Below are 25304 nucleotides of genomic sequence, written 5' to 3'. Positions count from 1 at the left end.
TGGAAGTAAAAGATCCCACGACATTATTCGACAAAGAGCAGGGGAGTTCTCCCCAGTGTTGGCCAATGTTTATTCCTCAACCAATACCCAGAAACAGATGCTCTGGTGTTGATCACATTGCTGTTCCGAAAGCAAAACACTGAGGATGCTGGACATCGGAAATAAAAACAAAAACTGCTGGACACACTCAGCAGGTCAGGCAGCATCTATGCAGAGAGAAACAGAGTTAACTTTTCGGGTCAATGGCATTTCATCAGATGTTTTTATATCGCATTGCTGTTTGTGGGAGCTTGCTGTGTGCCATGTTTCCTACATTATAACAGTGGCTACACTTCAAAGGTACTTCAGCTGGCGGGGTGCCCTGAGGTGGTGAAAGGTGCTATAAAAATGGAAGTTCTTTCTTTCTTGTTGTTGCTGTAAGAGACGCAATTGCACATGTATATGTGGTCACCAAATTGCCAATTATTTGCCTAAATTAAATTAATAAAATAGTATTTGTTTAAGATACCTTTTAATGCTGGCGGGGTTTAGACACCAAGCGTGGAATGTTCCATTCTATGTGGACAGTAAATCTAGAGCGATTATCTCCATTGACTGCCCAGTTGCTGAAGCAGGAGATCCAATTTTCCCTTTTTGGGACTGGGAAGAAATGCTATGTGTGGAGGGCAGGGAAAGAAAGAAAGACTTGCATTTATATCACACCTTTCATGACCATCAGACGTCCCAAAGTACTTTACAGCCAATGAAGTACAGTCACTGTTGTAATGTAGGAAACACAGCAGCAGCCAAAGTGCGCACAAGCAAGCTCCCACAAACAGCAATGTGATAATGACCAGATAATCTGGTTTTTGTTTGAGAGATAAATTTTGGCCAGGCCACCAGGAATAACTCCACTGCTCTTTGAAATAGTGCCATGGGATAGTTTGCATTCACTTGAGAGAACAGACGCTAGACGAGGCCTCATTTTAACATCTCATCTGAAACTGTCAGTGCACCGCTCCCTCAGCACTGCATTAGAGTGTCAGCCTAGATTTTTCTTTTCTACTTAAGTCTCTAGAGTGGGACTTGAACCCATAACCTTCTGACTCAAAGGTGAGAGTGCTACCCACTGATCCACAGCTGACACTGTACAGCTCGATGGCAATGTGGGACGGATAGCCAATTAGAATACTTGTTCACAAGCTTCACTCGGGAGATGAATTCGGTGTGGTGGAACCCATGGTAGGATTTGATTGTACATGGCCGATGTGTGGATTGGGCTCGATTGATTAAGGCGCCTTCTCTGATTCCATCCCCTCTTGTGTTTTTAATTTGCTACTTTCCTCGCAGAATAATTTGCAGCAAGCAAAGCCATGGAAAGGAGTGTTAGATGTAATCATGCAAATGAAACAGCTTAACAAGAAGAAAATAAGCCACTTGACCTTTGTTAATGAGTCAAGCATTATTCCTGCTGTTGATAACAGAATCAAAGAGGCATACAGAATTCCGCTAAAGTGTAAGTCATGTTTTCAAGAACAGGGGCTAAATATTTTAATGCGTTTGTTGAAAGGAAAGAGGGAATTGTTCACTCGAAAGCCTAGAATTTCCTCCTGCGGCAGTGTTCCCGCTTGTAGCGAGGCTTCTGCCCGCCGATATGCATTTGCTCTGACCCGATCCTACTTTCCCAGTTGGGGGAGATAGTCATAAACAGTATCAGGGTGGATTCCCAGTCTTATTAGCGCTGCCTATGGTGAGCTCTCCTCGGGGTGTGGGGGGAGTGGGAGGGGGATGGTAACTGGCACTTGCTGCAGCCCTTAACTGGTTGCATCACCTTAAAGGAGCAGCCCATTAATCATAACACAGTGAGCAATCACGTGACCAAAAGAAGCATGTTTGAGAGCACTGCTACGGAAAGAAAAGAAAGAAAGACTTGGATTTATATAGCGTCATTCTCAACATTGCGGATATCTCAAAGTGCTTTACAGCCAATGAAGTACTTTTGGAGTGTAAGTCCTGGCCAATATATCCCTCAATCAACATAACAAAAAACAGATAATCTGGTCATCATCACATTGCCGTTTGTGGGAGCTTGCTGTGCACAAATTGGCTGCCGTGTTTCCTACATTACAACTGTGACTACATTTCAAAAGTACTTAAGTGGCTGTAAACGCTTTGGGACTTTCCAATTTGTAATTGGAAATTACAAATCCAAACAGAAAAAATGTCATTTCATGCTTAACAGACAAGCTACAAACATTTTTAATTAAGACTGCTTGACATAGTGGTGGTCGTATATTTTCTCAACACAAATCGTGCTGTGCTTTTATTGTCTATTTTAGTACTTCTCCATTTAAGAGATTTTGTGTGTGAGAGACAACAGGGGGAGGGCAATCTTTTAAAACCCTCCTATCCCCAATCCACAGCTTCAGCTAGGGCTAGAAATTAACCGGGGCGTTAGACTTTTGAAATGCAGAAAAGATATCGCCAGGCGTTAATGATTCTCTCCTGCCGGGAAATACAGCGTTAGCGCTCCCAGGGGGAAGGTGAGTGCTAAATCAAGCGCTAATCACTTCTCTTAGCGCGCTAATGTCTGAGAGCAGGGTGTTAGTGACAGAGCGCTGAGCAATGTGGAACGCATTGGTAACAGATTCAGAGGCTGCTTCCCTCACTTAAAGGGAAGGGCAAAAGCTATTTCTCAGCATTTCTGCATTGCCAGGCGACTTGCGCGACTGCCCTTACAACCCCAAACACTCTCAGAGAGTGGAGGGCTTGGACATTGTGCAGCAACGAAACATCAAAAACTTTGAACAGGCACCAGACTGGTGCAAATAGTAAAGGTTGGTCCACCTGAAATCCATTCCCTTTAATTAGTCTTCTCCTCCTTAGGCAGTCCCTGGGAGTCGAGGCTGACTTGCTTCCACACTAAAAATGAGTTCTCATGTGGCTGAAGAGTCCAATAAAGGACCGACAGTCTCTGTCACAGTTGATTGAAGGAACGGGTGGGTGGGGGGCCTGGGTTGCCGCGCGCTCCTTCCGCTGTCGACGCTTGGCTTCAGCTTGCTCTCGGTAAAGAGACTCGAGGTGTTCAGCGCCTTCCCGGATACTTTTCCTCCACTTTGTGCGGTCTTGGGCCAGGGATTCCCAGGTGTCAGTGGAGATGCTGCACTTTTTCAAGGAGGCTTTGAGGGTGTCCTTGAAGCATTTCCTCTGCCCACCTGGGGCTCGCTTGCCGTGTCGGAGCTCCGAGTAGAGCACTTGTTTTGGGAGTTTCATGCAGACAATGTGGCTTGGCCAACAGAGTTGATCGAGTGTGGTCAATGCTTTGATGTTGGATATGTTGGCTTGAACGAGAATGCTGACGTTGGTGCGCCTATCCTGCCGAAGGATTTGCAGGATCTTGTGCAGGCAGCATTGGTGGCACTTCTCCAGTGTTTTGAGGTGCCTGCTGTACATAATCCATGTCTCTGAGCCATATAGGAGGGCGGGTATCACTACTGCTCTGTAGACCATGAGCTTGGTGCTGGGTTTGAGGTGCTGGTCTTCAAACATTTCTTCCTCAGGCGACCAAATGCTGCACTGGCGCACTGGAGGTGGTGTTGGACCTCGTCATCGATGTGTGCCCTTGTAGGCTCCCAATGTATGGAAAATGGTCCACGTTATCCAATGCCTGTCATCACCATCAACTAAGCCCCAAAACAGCGGTGGCAACAGAAACAATGCCACAGGTAAATCAACGCTGGAGCACTCAATGACCCTGCTAAGAAAGCCCTATTCAGCCAGCGCCTCATTGCCAACCTGGCAACTCCCAGTGATCCAGAGACGCAGTGTCCACAGTGCCTAGTCTGCCCTCAAGACCTCCATAATTAGTATCAGCGAAGAGACAGTCGGTCACTCAACCAGAAAACAGCAAGACTGGTTCAACGAGAATGACTAGAAGATTCAGGAGCTAATAAGCCGCAAACGCAAGGCATTCTTGGACTGGAAACAGCAACACAACTCGAGAGCAAGAAAGCAGCTCTACAGACGTCTGAAGGCTGAGGTCCAACAAAAAACTCGCGACCTAAAGAACAGATGGTGGGCGGAGGAAGCACGGGCGATCCAGCAACTAGCCAACAACCACAACATGCGTGGATTCTTTAGCGCAGTTAAGACCACCTACGGCCCAAGCACCCAAGGTCCTACCCCACTGAGGGCCAAGAATGGAGAGGTACTCATCAAGGACAGAGAGGCAGTCAGTGATCACTGGAAGGAGCACTTCAAAGATCTCTTCAACCGAGACTCTGTCTTCGATGTGAGTGTCCTCAACTCCATCCCACAGCATGCTACCCGCCACCATCTCAGCACAATCCTAGCTGGCATGAGGTAGAAAAGTCCATCTGACAACTGAAAAACAACAAGGCCTCAGGAGCAGATGGAATCCCTGCTGAAGCACTAAAACACGGCGGAGAAGCACTTTTGGTGCGATTACATAATATCATCTTTAATTAGTGCTCCCCAAGCGGCCAGTTGAGTTGACAATGTCTCTTCTTCATGCTGAAGCACAATGTTCACAATATTGGTATCGTATTTGACTTGAAATGAGCTTTCAACCCCGTATCCGCAGCATAACTAAGACCGCCTATTTCCACCGTCGTAAAATCGCCCGTCTCTGCCCTTGCCTCAGCTCATCCGCTGCTGAAACCCTCATCTATATCTTTGTTACCTCTAGACTTGACTATTCCAATGTACTCCTGGCTAGCCTCCTACATTCTACCCTATGTAAACTAAAAATGATCCAAATCTCGGCTGCCCATGTCCTAACTCACACCAAGTCCTGTTCACCCATCACCCCTATGCTTGCTGATCTACATTGTCTCCCGGTTAAGCAATGCCTCGATTTCAAAATGCTCATCCTTGTTTTCAAATCCCTCCATGGCCTTGCCCCTCCCTATCTCTGCAACCTCCTTCAAACCCACAACCCCCCGAGATACCCGCACCTCACTAATTCTGCCCTCTTGAGCATCCCTGATTAGATTATAATCACTCAACCATTGGTTGCCGTGCCTTTTGTTGCGTAGGCCCCAAGCTCTGGAACTCCCTGCCCAAACATCACGGCCTCTCTACCTCTCTTTCATCCTTCAAGACGCTCCTTAAAACCTACCTCTTTGACCAAACTTTTGGTCACCTGCGCTAATTGCGCCTTATGTGGCTTGGTGTCAACTTTTTTGTCTCATAATACTGCTTTGAAACGCCTTGGGACGTTTCACTATGTTAAAGGCACTATATAAACACAAGTGGTTGTTGTTGTTGTTGTTATGCTGATTGGATTAGATGAAGTGGGGTGGGTGGAGGCTCGTGTGAAGCATAAACACCAGCATGGACCAGTTGGGCCAAATGGCCTGTTTCTGTGCTGTATATTCTATGTAATTGTCTCCCCTCCTTAAAACCAACCGCCCTGAACAATCTTTTGGTCACCCATCCCAATATTTCCTCATGTGCCTTGGTGTCAAGTCAAGCACCTGTGAAACGCCTTGCGTCATTTTACGACGTTAAAGACGCTATATAAACGCAGGTTGTTGTTGAAGCTGGAAGCACATATTGCAGGAATTTGCGCCTTTCTGGGACCCTGAATTGATAATTATTACGGATGTAGATGCACAGTGACAAATGGCACCAATGAGCTTAGTCTTTCCATAAATGAGCACCAAAGACTAATTGAAAATTAAAATTCTTCTATAAAGATCAACACAAATGCTTAAATATAACAATGCGACTATTCTTAAGACAATAGCATGATTTTCTAGTGACAGTACAGTCACAGTGATTCCTGCTGCTCGGCTACATACTACGATCTGGTTAATAGTTTAAACGTCAATGGGCTGGCTCTCAACCAAATGAAATTACAATGATTAAACTAATGTAAATGAAACAAACTAAATATCAGACTGGCAGCTTTGTCCCGATTCTTAGCACATAAGTCTTCCTGCTGTGTTTTAAAATATATTTTATTATTACAGTGTTTAACTCTCTCATTTTATTGTAGCTTTCTTCTGTAATTAAAATCACTGAACTCACCCTGTTCAGCTACTGGATTTGTTTATTAAATATCGAAAGAAAGGCTTGTATTTATATAGCACCTTTCACAACCACCAGACGTCCCAAAGACTTTAGAGTTAATGAAGTACTTTTGAAGTGCAGCCATGTTGTAATGTGGGAACCGCGACAGCCAATTTGCGCACAACAAGCTCCCATAAACAGCAATGTGATAATGACTAGATAATCTATTTTCGTTGCGTTGATTGAGGAATAAATATTGGCCAGGACACCAGGGATAACTCCACTGCTCTTCTTCGAAATAGTGCCATGGGATCTTTTACGTCCACTTGAGAAGGCAGATAGGGCCTCAGATGAAGGTCTCGTCTGACAGTGCAGCATTCCCTCAGTACTGCACTGAAGTGTCAACCTAGATTTATGTGCTTAGGTACCTGGAGTGGAACTTGAATCCACAGCCTTCTGAATCAGAGGCAAAGATGCTACCCACTGAGCCACTGGCTGAGACTAATATTTCACACTGAATTAAATGCAGACATAAAGAAAGAGCTCACTCTTAGGACATCCCAAAGTGCTTTACAACCAATGAAGTACTATTGGAACTTAGGCAAATGCAGAAGCCGATTTGAACACTGCAAGTTCTCATAAATAGAAATTAGATAAATGACGAGATAATCTATTTCAGTGAAGTTGAGGGATAAATATTGGTCGGGCCACCAGGAGAACTCCCCTGCTTTTCTTGTTAATAGTACCATGGGATCTTTTACATCCACCCGAGAGGGAAGATGAGACCTCGGTTTACTGCTTCATCCTGTAGGCATAACTTCTGACAGTGCAGCACTCCCACAGCACTGCACTGCTCTCTCAGCACTGCACTGGAGTGTCAGCCCAGATTATGCGGTTAAGTCCCTGGAGTGAGGCTTAAACCCACAATCTTCGTAGTATGTATTGGGACTCCATACGTCGAGGTCAGCGTGCTCCTGCGTGGTTTCCAATCCATTAAAACCACAAGACCGAAAAGCGAGTGACCTCTGTACCCCAATTACCAATTCGGGGCCCAGAAGAGGAGAGGGCCCAGGGGCAGCACGGGCCAGCCCACACTGCGATATGTGTGCGCACTAGGTCCGTGCAGCAGAGCTGGTCTCCAGTCGTCTTGGTTAACCTTTGCTACTGGACCAAGACCTAGCTCTGTCAAGCCCGTGTGGTGGCTGGTGTGTAACGGCCACCCCACGTTAAAAAAATCCAAGTACAGACATCTTCCACTCGTCAAGATTTAGTTCCGACCTGGAATTTTCGGTCCTTCATTGAAACATCTGTGAACTTTTTGACGTGGAAGCAAGTCATCCTCGATTCGAGGGACTGCCTATGATGATGATGAATTGCCGACATGCGCTCCTGTCATGTGAAACTGCTCCGAGACGCTCATTGGAAAAATCTACCCCAATAATTGTATTATCAATGAAAAACGAAAGTGCTCTATCCAAGTGCCGTGGTTTAAGTGTAAATGCCCTCTCACTGCACATGTCGATGTACCAATAAAGAGGACAACTCTGTCCTGTGTCCCTCTTTCTTCAAACCAAATCCCACACAGCAGCCACGTGGTACATTGCAACATGTTGTGGAGATCAATGGAATCAACCTCACGATGGACGAATAGTGGGACTTGTGGTTATGGTTTGGCTGGCTTGTGGAAACTGATAATCCAACCTATCTTTACACACATGAATGTGGAAAGACAACAAAGATTGTTCAGACAGGACATGGCATTTTCCCTTTAATATCCTAATGGCATGGGATTGATGAGAGTTGACGAGAATCCTTTCCTATAAGATATTAGAGCTAAGATTTACAAAGCTGTGCAGTAGAAAGGCGGAAAGCAAAAAGGGAATAAACAAACCTTTTCTTTTTTTAATTCGGAAACTTAGGGGCGAGGACCAAGACATATCGTGCAGGAAACTACCAAGATTAAACAGAGTTAGAGAGAAGCGAAGGTAAATCAGGGAGTAATGCTTGGAACTATAGAAATCACAGCACAAAGGGAGCATTCAACTCATTGCACCTGAGCTGATACTAGCCAATTGAAAGCATCAATGGTTCGGTGATAACTCCCCGAGCCTCCAGTTCTTTATCCTGTACCCCTGGGTATCTCCTTTCCCTGTTCTGTTTCTGACTTGCAAAGGATGCAGCAGCAGGTCAGAGTGCAAAGGTAAGAGTTTGGTAAGTGGGAGAACTTTAAGGGTTAATCCTTTTTAAACAATTTTAACAATTGTACATCCCTGTCTGGAGTAAAAAATAAAAAGGAGAAGGTGGCTCAACCATGGCTAACAAGGGAAATTAAGGATAGTGTTAAATCCAAGGTAGAGGCATATAAATTGGCCAGAAAAAGCAGCAAACCTGAGGACTGGGAGAATTTTGAGGAGGACAAAGGGTTTAATTAGGAGGGGGAAAATAAAGTAGGAGAGGAAGCTTGCTGGGAACATTAAAAACTGACTGCAAAAGCTTCTATAGATATGTGAAGAGAAAAAGATTAGTGAAAAAATTAGTGCAGTCAGATTCAGGTGAATTTATAATGGGGAACAAAGAAATGGCGGACCAGTTAAACAAGTACTTTGGTTCTGTTTTCATGAAGGAAGACACAAATAACCTTCTGGAAATAATAGAGGACCGAGGGTCTAGTGAGAAGGAGGAACTGAAAGATATCCTTATAAAGCGGGAAATTGTGTTAGGGAAATTAATGGATTGAAGCCCGATAAATCCCCGGGACCTGATAGTCTGCATCCTAGAGTACTTAAGGTAGTGGCCATAGAAATAGTGGATGCATTGGTGATCATTTTCCAACAGTCTATCGACTCTGGATCAGTTCCTATTGACTGGAGGAGAGCTAATGTAACACCACTGTTTCAAAAAGGAGGGAGAGAGAAAACTGGTAATTATAGACCGGTTAGCCTGACATCAGTAGTGGGGAAAGTGTTGAAATCAATTATTAAAGATGAAATAGCAGCGCATTTGGAAAGCAGTGACAGGATCGGTCCAAGTCAGCATGGATTTATGAAAGCGAAATCATGGTTGACAAATCTTCTGGAATTTTTTGAGGATGTAATTAGTAGAGTGGACAAGGGAGAACCAGTGGATGTGGTGTATTTGGACTTTCAAAAGGCTTTTGACAAGGTCCCACACAAGAGATTGGTGTGCAAAATCAAAGCACATGGTATTGGGGTAATGTACTGACGTGGATAGAGAACTGGTTGGCAGACAGGAAGCAAAGAGTTGAGATAAATGGGTCCTTTTCAGAATGACAGGGAGTGACTAGTGGGGTGCCGCAGGGCTCAGTGCTGGGACCCCAGCTCTTTACAATATACATTAATGATTTAGATGAAGGCATTGAGTATAATATCTCCAAGTTTACAGATGACACTGGGTGGCGGTGTGAGCTGTGAGGAGGACGCTAAGAGGCTGCAGGGTGACTTGGACAGGTTAGGTGAGTGGGCAAATGCATGGCACATGCAGTAAAATGTGGATAAATGTGAGGTTATCCACTTTTGTGGCAAAAACACAAAGGCAGAATATTACCTGAATAGCGGCAGATTAGGAAAGGGGGAAGTGCAACGAGACCTGGGAGTCATGGTTCATCAGTCATTGAAAGTTGGCATACAGGTACAGCAGGCGGTGAAGAAAGCAAATGGTATGTTGGCCTTCATAGCTAGGGGATTTGAATATAGGAGCAGGGAGGTCTCACTGCAGTTGTACAGGGCCTTAGTGAGGCCTCACCTGGAATATTATGTTCAGTTTTGGTCTCCTAATCTGAGGAAGGACGTTCTTACTATTGAGGGAGTGCAGCGAAGGTTCACCAGACTGATTCCCAGGATGGCAGGACAGACATATGAGGAGAGACTGGATCAACTGGGCCTTTATTCACCGGGGTTTAGAAGGATGAGAGGGGATCTCATCGCAACATATAAAATTCTGACGGGACTGGATAGGTTAGATGCAGGAAGAATGTTCCCGATGATGGGGAAGTCCAGAACCAGGGGACACAGTCTTAGGATAAGCGGTAGGCCATTTAGGACTGAGATGAGGAGAAACTTCTTCACTCAGAGAGTTGTTAACCTGTGGAATTCCCTACCGCAGAGAGTTGTTGATGCCAGTTCATTGGATATATTCAAGAGGGAGTTAGATATGGCCCTTATGGCTAAAGGTATCAAGGGGTATGGAGAGAAAGCGGGAAAGGGGTACTGAGGTGAATGATCAGCCATTATCAAATTGAATAGTGGTTCAGGCTCGAGGGGCCGAATTGGCCTACTCCTGCACCTATTTTCTATGTTTCTATGTTTTTATGATTCTAATTTGTTCCTTGATAGGAGGGGCGATACGGACATGGAAGCTGTTGCTTTAAAATGCAAGTAGATTATGAGTGCGTTTATTTTTACTAACTGAAAGACAGTCGTTTCTCTGATTGGCTCTCCATTATCACATGACCTATTGCTGATTGGCCCCTTGGAGGATAAGCCTCACCCTGAAGTTCCTCTGGAATTGTAACTGGAACCGCCCAGCCCAAGTTCTGATTGACTTTCCAATTTGTCATTTGATCCATTTTGACTTCAGAAGCCACAGAGGATAGATCTCCCCAAAAGCCACCAATTTCCCGCTGACATCCATTACCCCGGCACAAGTGCTGCCTCCCACAGCCGAAGTCCATTCCCCCAGCATAAGTGCATCCCTCCCCCACCCTCCCCAAGGCTCTCTCTCTCCTCCACCCCATGTCTCTCTCCTCACGGAGCACTTTACGGTGCGGCTTGACTCTTCACTCAAACTGGCGCTGAATGAGAAACGAACTTCCCCCCGCTGCTCCACCTCCCTCTCTCCCCGCCGCCCCGCCTCTCTCTCTCTCCCGACGCCCCGCTTCTCTCTCTCCCCGACACCCCGCCTCTCTTGCTCCCCGCCGCCCCACGTCTCTCTCTCTCCCTCCGCCCCGCCACTCTCTCTCCCCAGTGCCCCGCCTCTCTCTCCCCGCTGCCCCGCCTCTCTCTTGGGGCTGTAACGTGGTGTTCAGGGCCGGTTCCGGATCGAGCGTCGGGCGGGGAAGAGGAGGACGCATGCGCAGAAATGGGTTCGTGTAACTAGTACTGGGGACGGGGACGGGGACGGGGAGTGGGTGGGCGGGTGGTGTCGGTGATTGTTTGTCCTAACTCTCACCTCTGCAGAAGCGAGAGTTATGACAAATAGTCACTCCGGTAGATTACATATTACACAGAAACAAGCTATTTGGCCCAACTGGTCTATGCTGGTGTTTAGGCTCCACATGACCCTCCTCCCACCGATACTTCATCGAACCCTACCTACATATCCTTCTATTCCTTTCTCCCACATGTGTTTATCTAGCTTCCCCTTAAATGCATTGATACTATTCACCACAACCACTCCTTGCAGTAGCGAGTTCCACATTCTGACCTCTCTCTAGGAAAAGAAGTTTCTCTGAATTACTCATTGGATTTATTGGCAAACTTATTTATTTATTTATTGTAAATATAGGTTGTAGGAGGAAGAAAGGATTGTGAGAGGCAAGTTTAGGAAACTGTATTTGGTGTTTGCCAAGAATGAAAAAAAATCCTGTAAACGAATGAATTAACCTTTGAATCATTAAATTAGGGAGGGCTCTAGCTTGTTGAGAATGAAGAAATAGTTTTTCAGCATCTCCGCCCCCCCTCCACACACACACACACACACACACACACAGTATGTCATCCTAACTCCATGGGTAAATGTGTGTTTTTTAAATAGAGTTTGAGATGCGTACTAGGCAAAATAATAGGACTAAAGGCGGACAAGTCCCCTGGACCTGATGGCTTACATCCTAGGGTCTTAAAAGAAGTGGCTACAGAGATAGTGGATGCATTGGTTGTAATCTACCAAAATTCCATGGATTCTGGACAGGTCCCAGTGGATTGGAAAACCGCAAATGTAACGCCCCTATTTAAAAAGTAGGGAGACAGGAAGCAGGGTACCATAGACCAGTTAGCCTAACATCAGTCATTGGGAAAATGCTGGAGTATGTTATTAAGGAAGTGGTAGCAGAACATTTAGAAAATCATAATACAGTCAAGCAGAGTCAGCATGGTTTTATGAAAGGGAAATCATGTTTGACACATTTGCTGGAGTTCTTTGAGGATGTAATGAGCAGGGTGGATAAGGGGGAACCAGTAGAGGTAGTGTATTTGGATTCACAGAAGGCATTTGATAATGTGCCACATTAAAGGTTACTGAATAATATAAGAGCTCGCCCTGGGGTTTGGGGGTAATATATTAGCATGGATAGAGGATTGACTAACTAACAGAAAACAGAGAGTCAGGACAAATGGGTAATTTTCAGGTTGGTAAACTATAACTAGTGGGGTGCCACAGGGATCAGTGCTGGGGCTTCAACTATGTACATTCTATATTAATGACTTGGATGAAGGAACCGAGTGTAATTTAACCAAATTTGCTGATGAAACTATGCTAGGTGGTAAAGCAAGTTGTGTGGAGGATGCAAATAATCTGTAAAGAGATGTAGACAGGCTAAGTGAGTGGGCAAAAATTTGGCAGATGGAGTATAATGTGGGAAAATGTGAGGTTATCCACTTTGGTAGGAAAAATAAAAAAGCAAATTATTATTTAAATGGAGAGAGATTATAAAATGCTGAGGTACGGAGGATCCTTGTACATGAAACGCAAAAAGTTAGCGTGCAGGTACAGCAAGTAATTAGGAAGGCAAAATGGAATGTTGGCCTTTATTGCAAGGGGGATGGAATATAAAACTAGGGAAGTCTTGCTACAACTGTAAAGGGCATTGGTGAGACCACACCTGGAGTACCGCATACAGTTTTGATCTCGTTATTTAAGGAGGGATATACTTGCACTGAAGGCAGTTCAGAGAAGGTTCACGACATTGATTCCTGAGATGAAGGGGTTGTGTTATGAAGAAATGTTGAGCAGTTTGGGCCTATATTCATTGCAGTTTAGAAGAATGAGAGGCGATCTTATTGAAATGTTATGAGGGGGCTTGACAGTGTAGATGCAGAGAGGATGTTTCTACGAAGAGAGACACAAAGTGTTTGTTTAATTTCTCTGCCATTTTCTTATTCACATTTATAATTTCTCCTGTCTCATCTTGTAAGGGACCCACATTAACTTCCGCTAAAATGTTCCCTTTTACAAACCTATAGAAGCTCTTACAGTCTGTTTGAGAGACGTAATGTGTAATAAGTAATGAGTAATGAGTAATGTGTAATGAGAGGATTAATTAGCAATCTTGTTGTGTGAGGCCCCTTGGGGAAGAGTGACCATAATATGGTAGAATTCTTCATTAAGATGGAGAGTGACACAGTTAATTCAGAGACTAGGGTCCTGAACTTCAAGAAAGGTAGCTTCAATGGCATGAGACGTGAATTGGCTAGGATAGACTGGTGAATGATACTTAAAGGGTTGATGGTGGATAGGCAATGGCAGACATTTAAAGATCACATGGATGAACTTCAACAATTGTACATCCCTGTCTGGAGGAAAAATAAGACAGGAAAGGTGGCTCAACCATGGCTAACAAGGGAGGTTAGGGATAGTGTTAAATCTAAGGAAGAAGCTTATGAATTGGCCAGAAAAAGCAGCAAACCTGAGGACTGGGAGAAATTTAGAATTAAGCAGAGGAGGACAAAGGGTTCAATTAGAAGGGGAAAATAGAGTCTGGGAGTAAGCTTGCAGGGAACATAAAAACTGACTGCAAAAGCTTCCATAGATATGTGAATAGAAAAAGATTAGTAAAGACAAACGTAGGTCCCTTGCAGTCAGAATCAGGTGAAATTATAATGGGGAACAAAGAAATGGCAGACCAATTGAACAAATACTTTGGTTCTGTCTTCACTAAGGAAGACACAAATAACCTTCCGGAAATACTAGGTGACTGAGGGTCTAGAGAGAAGGAGGAACTGAAGGAAATCCTTCTTCGTCAGGAAATTGTGTTTGGAAAATTGATGGGATTGAAGGCCAATAAATTCCCAGTGCCTGATAGTCTGCATCCCAGAGTACGTAAGGAAGTGGCCCTAGAAATGATGGATGCATTGGTGGTCATTTTCCAACATTCTATAGACTCTGGATCAGTTCCTATGGACTGGAAGGTAGTTAATGTACCCACTTTTTAAAAAAGGAAGGAGAGAGAAAACAGGGAATTATAGACTGGTTAGCCTGACATCGGTTTTGGGGAAAATGTTGGAATCAATTATTAAAGATGTAATAGCAGCGCATTTGGAAAGCAGTGACAGGACCGGTCCAAGTCAGCCTGGATTTATGAAAGGGAAATCACGCTTGACAAATCTTCTAGAATTTTTTGAGGATGTAACTAGTAGAGTGGACAAGGGCGAACCGGTGGATGTGGTGTATTTGGACTTTCAAAAGACTTTTGATAAGGTTCCACGCAAGAGATTGGTGTGCAAAATTAAAGCACATGGTAATGGAGGTAATGTATTGACGTGGATAGAAATTGGTTGGCAGACAGGAAGCAAAGAGCAGGAATAAACAGGTCCTTTTCAGAATGGCAGACAGTGGCTAGTCAGGTACTGGAAGGTTCAGTGCTGGGACCCCAGCTATTAACAATATACATTAATTGATTTAGACGAAGGAATTGAATGTAATATCTCCAAGTTGCAGATGACACTAAGCTGGGTGGCAGTGTGAGCTGTGAGGAGGATGCTAAGAGGCTGCAGGGTGACTTGGACAGGTTAGGTGAGTGGGAAAATGCATGGCAGATGCAGTATAATGTAGATAAATGTAAGGTTATTCACTTTGGTGGCAAAGCAGGAAGGCAGAATATTATCTGAATGGTGACAGATTAGGAAAAGGGGAAGTGCAACGAAACCTGGGTATCATGGTACATCAGTCATTGAAAGTTGGCATGTAGGTATAGCAGGCAGTGAAGAAGGCAAATGGCATGTTGGCCTTCATAGCGAGAGGATTTGAGTATAGGAGCAGGGAGGTCTTACTGCAGTTGTACAGGGCCTTGGTGAGGCCAAACCTAGAATATTGTGTACAGTTTTGGTCTCCTAATCTGAGGAAGGACATTCTTGTTCTTGAGGGAGTGCAGCGAAGGTTCACCAGACTGATTCCCGGGATGGCAGGACTGACATTGAAGAAAGACTGGATCGACTAGGCTTCTATTCACTGGAATGTAGAAGAATGAGAGGGGATCTCATAGAAACATATAAAATTCTGACGGGATTGGACAGGAAGAATGTTGCCTATGTTGGGGAAGTCAAGAACCACTGGTCACAGTCTAAGGATAAGGACTGAACCATTTAGGACTGAGATGAGGAGAAACTTCTTCACTCAGCATTGTGAACCTGTGGAATTCTCTACCACAGAAAGTTGTTGAGGCCAGTTCATTTGATATATTCAAAAGGGAGTTAGATGTGGCACTTACGGCTAAAGGGATCAAGGTGTATGGAGAGAAGGCAGGAATAGGGTACTGAAGATGCATGTTCAGCCATGATCATATTGAATGGTGGTGCAGGATCAAAGGGCTTAATGGCCTACTCCTGCACCTATTTTCTATGTTTCTATGTTTCTCTAGCTAGTTCACTCTCATATTCTATTTTCCCTTTATTTATCAATTTTTGTTCCTTCTTTGCTGAATTCTGAAATCCTCCCTATTCTCAGGCTTACTACATTTTGTCAACATTATAAGCCTCTTCTATTAATCTAATACTCTCTTTAATTTCTCTTGTTAGCCACAGTTGGAACATTTTTCCCGGGGTGTTTTTTTCCTGAAGCAAATGTATATTCATTTCAAATTATGAATTATTTCTTTGAATGTTTACCATTGCTTTTTCTACTGTCCTATCTTTTAATTTTTTAATCGAATTTGCCAACTCGGCTCTCATACCTCCGTAGTTTGCTTTGTTCAGGTTAAGGCCCTAGTTTTGGATTTAACTAAATCATTCTCAAGCTCAACATAAAGGTCGATCATATGATGAGCACTTCTCCCCAGAGGCTTCTATACCACAAGGTTATTAATTAACCCTGTCTCATTACTAGATCAAAAATAACTAGTTCCCTCATAGGTTTCTTGACATACTGATCTAGAAAACTATCTTGAAGGTATTCAATAACTCTTCCTCTGAACTATTTCTGCAAATTTTGTTCGCCCAGTCTCTATGCAGATTAAAGCCCCCCATGATTACTGTAGTACCCTTGTTGCATGCATCTCTAATTTCCAGATTTATACTCTGCCCGACACTCTTAGCGGGCCTATAAACTACTCCCACTCATGTTTTCTGTCCCGTGTTGTTTCTTAGCTCCACCCAAACTGATTCTACATTATGTTTTTCCGAGCAAAGATCCTTTCTCTCTGCTGTCTTTATACCCTCCTTGATTATAAGGACTACTGCCCCCTCCTTTTCCATTTTGCCTGCCTCTTCTAAAAGTCAAATATCCTGGAACATTTCGATCCCAACCTTGGTCACTATGCAACCACGTCTCTGTGATGACTATTAGATCAAGCCTATTAATTTATATCTGCGCTATTAATTTATCTATTTTGTTGTGAATGTTTCATGCATTCAACTTTAGTACCTTTAGCATTAACTTTTTTCTAGTTTTCCCTGATGTCACCTTGGTCATTAATGCCCTATTATCTTTATTAATCTTTCTGTCCTTTCCTGACTCACTCTGTTTATCTTCACCCAGGTCACTACTCTGCTCTACAGCCTTGATATTTCTCTTACTGCTTTCGAATTTATACTTTCCTCAATCCTCCCAACCCCCATTCATTAGTTTAAATCCCTCTCTATTGGCCTAGTTCTTCGAATCGCCAGGACACTGGTCCCAGCCTGGTTTAAGTGGAGCATGTTCCAATGGAACAGCTCCCTCTTTCCCTAGTCCTGGTGCCAGTGCCCCATGAATTGAAACCCCTGCCTCCCACACACTTTGAGCCACTCATTTAACCTTCTAATCTGTTTGTCCCGATGCCAATTTGCGTGCGACTCAGGTAACAATCCAGCGATTATTACCTGTGAGGTTCTGCATTTTAATTTTGATCCTAGCTGCTCAAACTCTCTCAGCAGAACCTCATTTCTAGTCCTACCTATGTCATTGGTTCCTACATGGACAATGACACCTGGATCCTCCCGCTCCAGCCGCAAGGAGACATCCTTTACCCTGGCACCAGGCAGGCAACACAGCCTTCGGAACTCTCATTTGTGGCTAGAGAGAACAGTATCTATCCCTCTGATAATACTGTCCCCTACCACTACAACATTCTTCTTCACTCACTCCACTAGAATGGTCTCCTGCACCACGGTGCTATTGTCAGTTTGCTCATCCACCCTAAAGTCCTCATCCCCAAAAGCAGCAAATATCTCATACCTGTTGATTAAAGTCAAGGGCTGAGGCTCCTCCATCACACTATCCTGGGTCCCCAGACCTTTCTGAATCTTGGTCACTGCCTCCTGACCCTGACCGTTGACCAATTCTAAAGTACTACTTAATCTAAGGGTTATGACTGCCTCTTGGAACAAAGTATTCAGGTAACTCCCCCTCATCCTGATGCCCCGCAGTGTCTGCAGCTCGAACTCCAGCTCAACAAGTCAGAGCTGAAGTTCCTCAAGCTGCAGACATTTACCGCAGATGTGGTTGCTCGGGATTTCGCTGATCTCCGCAAACTCCCACATACTGCAGTTACGACTCACCAGCTTCTCTGCCATGTCCACCTAAACATCTGTATTTATTTGATCAGTTAATTAATTAATATTATTTTTCAATCAAATTATTTTAGTTTAATTAATTAATTGGTTTATCTAGTTTAAATTACTAATTCAGTAAAGTACTAGCAAGTTAGTTTCCTAACTCAGAGGTTAACCCACTTCCTGAGGTTAGAGGCTACTTGCAGCTGTAGTACTCACCAACCAATCACCTACCTGCTGCCCTGTAAGGTCACTCCTTGATTTTTGTTTTCTTTTTTGAAGGTTCCGCGCGCTGACTTTCTCTTTATAGAGACACTGCTGCTCTTGCCGTTTTATCCCAGGATGGTCTTTTGAGGTTCAGCCAGTCCCCTTCCCACTCCTCCCTGCTTCCGTAATATAATGGGACAGATTTTCCTGTCACTATAATGACGAGGCTATTGGTGCGTAAATGGGATAGAAGCAGACATGTGGTTTGACACCAAAATCCAAAAGTGGCTATCCGAGATCTGCTGTTTCTCTGTTATCTTCGTGAAATCGGCCTCTCGCTGTTGTCTCACCAGTGACAAGCATTGACTAGAACATAAGAACATAAGAAATAGGAGCAGGAGTCGGTCACCTGGCCCCTTGAGCCTGCTCTGCCATTTAATAAGATCATGGCTGATCTGATCATGAACTCAGCTCCATTTCCCTGCCCGCTCCCCATAACCCTTTACTCCCTTATCGCTCAAAAACCTGTCTATCTCCACCTTAATTATATTCAATGACCCAGCCTCCACAGCTCTCTGGGGCAGAGAATTCCATAAATTTACAACCCTCTGAGAGAAGAGATTCCTCCTCATCTCAGTTTTAAATGGGCAGCCCCTTATTCTGAGAGTTTGTCCCCAGTTTTAGTTTCCCCTGACTGGTTTGAAATTGCTCTGTTAGCACGATAGAAATGAACTAAACCCGCTGCAGATGTCTAGGATCAGTAATTATAAACTTAAGTACCCTTTCGATGATGTGATAACCGCCAATGACTGCCAATGAACCTCAGTGGCACCGAAAATTAACTATTATAAATGTGGAGTCTCATTCCTTCAGGTTGTGAATTATTTTAGGAGATTTAAAAAAAATATCAAATTGTAAATTTGTAATTTTTTTTTCTTACCTTTCCTTTCTCTCTCTTGATCCAGTCTTTCTGTCCCGCTCTTTATTTCTCTTTCTGTTTTAACATTTGATTCACTCCAATTCATCCTCCTTCTCAGTCCTTGTGCTGTTTGTTTCCCAATCCTTATATCTCATTTGTTGAGGAGATACCCTGTTGGTTGTCCGACGCCGTTACCAGCTTGTGCTTTCAGCAACTTCGTGGGCAAAGGATTGTTTGAGCTGAAAAGTGCAGAAACAAGTCTTATAAACGGCAGACACCATCAAATGCCCCATTACAGCAAAATCTGGCCCATGAAAAACAGCAGGCCTTAAAACCGCAGGATTAAAAAAAACTTGCATTTCTATAGTGCCTTTCACGACCACTGGACGTCTCAAAGTGTTTTACAGCTGATGAAGTACTTTTGGAGTGTAGTCACTGATGTAATGTAGGAAACGCGGCAGCCAATTTGCGCACAGCAAGCTCCCACAAGCATCAATGTGTTAATGACCAGATAATATGTTTTTGTTATGCTGATTGAGGGATAAATATTGGCCGGAACATCAGGGAAAACTCCCCTGCTCTTCTTCAAAATAGTGCCATGGGATCTTTTACGTCCACCTGAGGGAGCAGACGGGGCCTCGGTATAATGTCTCATGCAAAAGACAGCACCTCTGACAGTGCAGCATTCCCTCAGCACTGCACTGGAGTGTCAGCCTAGATTTATGTTGATTCCAGAGATGAGGGGGTTGACTTATGAGGAAAGGTTGAGTAGGTTGGGCCTCTACTCATTGGAATTCAGAAGAATGAGAGGTGATCTTATCGAAACGTATAAGATTATGAGGGGGCTTGACAAGGTGGATGCAGAGAGGATGTTTCCACTCTTAGGGGAGACTAGAACTAGGGGACATATTCTTAGAATAAGGGACTGCCCATTTAAAACAGAGATGAGGAGGAATTTCTTCTCTCAGAGGGTTGTAAATCTGTGAACTTTGCTGCCTCAGAGAGCTGTGGAAACTGGGACATTGAATAAATTTAAGATGGAGATAGACAGTTTCTTAACCGATAAGGGAATAAGGGGTTATGGGGAGCGGGCAGGGAAGTCGAGCTGAGTGCATGATCAGATCAGCCTTGATCGTATTAAATGGCGGAGCAGGCTTGAGGAGCTGTACGGCCTACTCCTGCTCCTATTTCTTATGTTCTTATGTTATCAACTCTGTCAATATCCTTCATGACCTCTCTCGACCCCTCATGCTCTGATGGATATCTATTTGAACCCACCCCTCAGGATAATGAACGTGTAATTTCATGTTAATTTTTACATAAGCAAGATCACCGTGGATTACAAACGTTGATAGTTTGCTCAGGGCAGTAAGAAATTGTTCACACTAAAGAAGAAATGGTATAGTTGCCATATCCCCATTCGTGACATAAATCAGATCAGATTAGATTTTCCCTTGCATTTCCAGTCCTGAATAGGGTTACCAACCCTCCAGGATTGCCCCGGAGTTTCCAGGAATTGGGGACTAATTTCTCGGACACTGCTGCGAGCAACCCATGAGGAAAATCATAGAGACAATGTAAAATTGTGCTTTAAAATATTTCTTTGAACTCTTTTGTTCATCTGCAATACAAATATTGGACCTGGGAACGAAAGCTGTTTGATAGTGAAGAATCATCCTATCGAGTAATAAAGATTATATTCAAGTTCCGATGGGCATAGAATGGTGGTGCACCATGGGGGTGAACATGTCCGGTCAATGACAGGAGTGTGGGGGTGCAGACTGGTTGGAGGCAGGAAGTCATGTGATGAAACCATCAGGAATATATCCAACCAGATTTGGCAACAAAGTCCCGAATCATCTCCCGTCGTTATGACGCACCAGTTTATGTGCGGGACTTGAAGCCAATTCCTGGGTACTGGATCAACGCTGCAGTTAGGCAGCTGGTTAGATCCAGATTTGGCAAGTCAAGTAAACTGCAGTGGAGAGTTTGTAAGGAGCTGCTAATTCCTGATACAAAACAGAAGACAGAGTCAGGGTTAAGGCTTGCCACACAAATTGGCAAAAGGTGGGAAGTGTTGTTCCGTATGGATCGATGCTGGGGCCACTGTTGTTCACAATGAAGAGGGGTAGGAGGAGGCTTGTGTGGAGCATAAATGCAGCCTTTGGTCACCTGAGGAAGAAATGTTTGAAGACCAGGACCTCAAACCCAGCACCAAGCTCATGGTCTACAGAGCAGTGGTGATACCCGCCCTCCTATATGGCTGAGAGACATGGACTATGTACAGCAAGCACCTCAAAACACCGGAGAGGTACCACCAACGCTGCCTCCAAAAGATTCTGCAAATTCATTGGCAGGATAGGCACACCACATCAGTGTCTTCGCTCAGGCCAATATCCCCAGCATCGAAGCACTGACCACGCTCGATCAGCTCTGCTGGATGGGCCACATCGTCCGCATGCCTGACACGAGACTCCCAAAACAAGTGATCTACTCAGAGCTCCGACACAGCAGCAAGCCCCAGATGGACAGAGGAAACGCTTCAAGGACACCTTCAAGCCTCCCTGAAAAAATGTAACATTCCCACCGCCACACAAAAGGTTGCTGCAGAAGATAAAGGTACGCGGAGTCAGAGGAAATGTATTAGCATGGATCGAGAATTCGCTGGCTAACAGACAGCAGAGAGTCGGGATAAATGGGTTCTTTTCGGGTTGGAAATCGGTGGTTAGTGGTGTGCCACAAGGATCGGTGCTGGGACCACAACTGTTTACAATATACATAGATGACCTGGAAGAGGGGACAGAGTGTAGTGTAACAAAATTTGCAGATGACAGAAAGATTAGTGGGTAAGCGGGTTGTGTTGAGGACACAGAGAGGCTGCAAAGAGATTTAGATAGGTTAAGCGAATGGGCTAAGGTTTGGCAGATGGAATACAATGTCAGAAAATGTGAGGTCATCCACCTTGGAAAAATAAACAATAAAAGGGAATATTATTTGAATGGGGAGAAATTACAAAATGCTGCGGTGCAGAGGGACCTGGGGGTCCTTGTGCATGAATCCCAAAAAGTTAGTTTGCCGGTGCAGCAGGTAATCAGGAAGGTGAATGGAATGTTGGCCTTCATTGCGAGAGGGATGGAGTACAAAAGCAGGGAGGTCCTGCTGCAACTTTTCAGGGTATTGGTGAGGCCGCACCTGGAGTACTGAGTACAGTTTTGGTCACCTTACTTAAGGAAGGATATACTGGCTTTGATGATTCACTAGGCTGATTCCGGAGATGAGAGGGTTACCTTCTGATGATAGATTGAGTAGACTGGGTCTTTACTCGTTGGAGTTCAGAAGGATGAGGCCTGATCTTATAGAAAGATTTAAAATAATGAAAGGGATAGACAAGATAGAGGCAGAGAGGTTGTTTCCACTGGTCAGGGAGACTAGAACTAGGGGGCACAGCCTCAAAATACGGGGGAGCCAATTTAAAACCGAGTTGAGAAGGAATTTCTTCTCCCAGAGGGTTGTGAATCTGTGGAATTCTCTGCCCAAGGAAGCAGTTGAGGCTAGCTCATTGAATGTATTCAAGTCACAGATAGATTTTTAACCAATAAGGGAATTAAGGGTTATGGGGAGCAGGCCGGTAAGTGGAGCTGAGTCCACGGCCAGATCAGCCATGATCTTGTTGAATGGCGGAGCAGGCTCGAGGGGCTCGATGGCCTACTCCTGTTCCTAATTCTTATGTTCTTATTTTTTTATGACACCTGGGAATCCCTGGCCTAAGATCGCACAAAGTGGAGGAAAAGCATCCAGGAAGGTACTGAGCACCTCGAGTCTCTTCACTGAGAGCAAGCTGAAGCCAAGCGACAACAGCGGAAGGAGCATGCGGCAACCCAGGCACCCCACCCAACCGTTCCTTCAACCAACATCTACCCCACCTGTGACAGACTGTCGGTCCCGTATTGGACTCCTCAGTCACCTGAGATCTCATTGTTAATGTGGAAGTAAGTCATCCTCGACACTGAAGGACTGCCTATGATGAGGAGGAGAAACTTCTTCACTCAGAGAGTTGTTAACCTGTGGAATTCCCTGCCGCAGAGAGTTGTTGATGCCAGTTCATTAGATACATTCAAGAGGGAGTTAGATATGGCCCTTACGGCTAAGGGGATCAAGGGGTATGGAGAGAAAGCAGGAAAGGGGTACTGAGGCAATGATTAGCCATGATCTTATTGAATGGTGGTGCAGGCTCCTGCACCTGTTTTCTATGTTTCTATGATGATGTACCATTATGTCTCACCATACACTGCAACTCACTAAGCCACTTCCAAAGGTGAACAAAAATCTACCCAAGAACGGAAAGTGTTGAAAATAAAGATTTCAATATTTGACACTACATTAACAGAAACCTCACATGAACATTGGCCAAAACACACAAGTTCTGTGTGTTGTTAGTTGGTATGATTGGACTAGGATGAGTGTGACTGTGAGGGGTGGCTAGTGAGATGGGGAAGTGATAATATTGAATGATGGTGCAGGCTCGAAGGTCCAAATGGCCTACTCCTGCACCTATTTTCTATGTTACCTATTTTCTCTGTTTCTATGTTGATAGAAAGGGATGGGTGAAGGTGCAAGGTAAGTTGGTGAGAGTAAGGATGTGCAGGAGTAGGGTCGGGAAGGCAGAGTGATGGGGATGTGATGAGTGGCACAGCAGGATGAGATTGAGTGTGGCTTTACGGTAACGTTTCGTAATTAACTGAGATCATTGAAAGGTTTGTGCCACGACAGGCTGGTCCTCCTGACGACATCCCTGCTTGTGCCCTCCTGTACAATGTGCAACCAGGCTGTGTTGGTGTCCTGGGAGGCCTCTTCCATCCATTGGAAGTGAAGAGAACCTCTCTGCGTGCTATGACTCTCTCCATAAGCATATCAATGAGGGAGTCATGGGCGAGCCTGGGTGAAATCCTGCACCTCTGTGCAGTGCTTGTCAGTGTTTGCAGCATCTCAATGCTGTAGACCACTGACAGCACAAATGTCAAAATAACTTTGCTCATGGTCCCTTTAAGGAAACTGACTGATGACGTGTCATCAAATGAGGTCATCAGACCCGCTTCCTTCAATTGACCGGGTAACACTCTGGGCGGACTTAACATGTCCTATCAGGGAAAAATAATTTTCCACAGCGGGCTGCAGCCGGCACTGAGGCTCAGACTTGCCACTGACGTTGCCTGCCATGGACCTGCCGAGGTAGAGAAAATCCAGTCCTATGTAACTCGATGTATGTGAAGTCCCTTTATCACTGAATCCAGGATTCGAGTGTAAAAATACAAGAGCCTCCTGGCAACATTAAGAAGATAACAAAATAAAACCTGTGCAATGAATTAATGGATAATCACCATATTGAACAAGATCTCATGCTCTCCTCTATTAATTTCTATCGAAATGTGAGTATAGATTTGCCTTTCTTTGCGCACTCAGAAACCGTCCACTGAAATCCAGTCGGACTGATGTCAGAGCAGTGCTGCCGACACAGGCCGTAGTTAAACACCTCAGATATTAGTCGACTAGTTTCTAACACTGAAGTCTTCAGAGCAAACAAGAAAATGTGTTTTCAAGATGACAAGGTGAAACATCTATCATTCCAAACTCGAGTGGCAATCCAGGACTAATGTAGAAACAGTACCCAAATTTATAGAGGCATGCTTGTTTTGATTTTCATGAATAATTTTGGTTTTCTGCAGCTGTGAAATTCATTACAGTTTTGGACCATAAATTTACGTGTAGTGACTCTATAGATTTCCGACACCGAAATATATTTTTCAGCAGCAGCGGGCAATGAATCAGTGAGACATATGGCAAACTGCTTTCTATGGATATTAAAAAGGAGTCCTGATAGAGAAAGGACTGTGGCTAATAGGAGTATTATATTAAGGTGGCATATTATCTGAGAAAAGTCTTTCCAAAATCCGATTCAATTCCAGGGCGGTACTCAAGCATATGAGGATCCCTTGCTCACTTCCCATCTTCATCAATTAAGGCTTGCTTGAGGTGACAGTTTGCTCCGACTATCTGCCTGCTAGAGAACCTGTATATAATTGTAAATCACTTCTCTCTAATACAGTTGCAAATGGAATCTGAATTGGCTCTTTTCCAGATTGACTTCCAAGACATATATCATTTCTCATACAATTAAAATCTGTTCCCCAAATAACTTGTGTAGTGATGCTGTTGTCATTTTATTTAAAGTCGCAACATTCCGGTAATTAATTTTTCCCCAGGAACAGAAACCCAGCTTGTGGCGCCCACAGTATCGGGTTTTGTAACTTAGGCGCGGCTTTAAAGATTGTGAAAGGAATTGGGCCTCAGGTGGACTATCGCGTCCGTTTCTGGGCACCGCACTTTAATGAGGGAAGACGCACCAACGTCAGCGTCCTCGATCAGGCCAACATCCCCAGCATCGAAGCACTGACCACAATTGACCA

This window comes from Pristiophorus japonicus, chromosome 2 (genome assembly GCF_044704955.1).
Source record: "Pristiophorus japonicus isolate sPriJap1 chromosome 2, sPriJap1.hap1, whole genome shotgun sequence".
Lineage (NCBI taxonomy): Eukaryota > Metazoa > Chordata > Chondrichthyes > Pristiophoridae > Pristiophorus > Pristiophorus japonicus.
The sequence above is the reverse complement of the archived record's forward strand: the minus strand, read 5'-3'. Positions refer to the sequence as shown.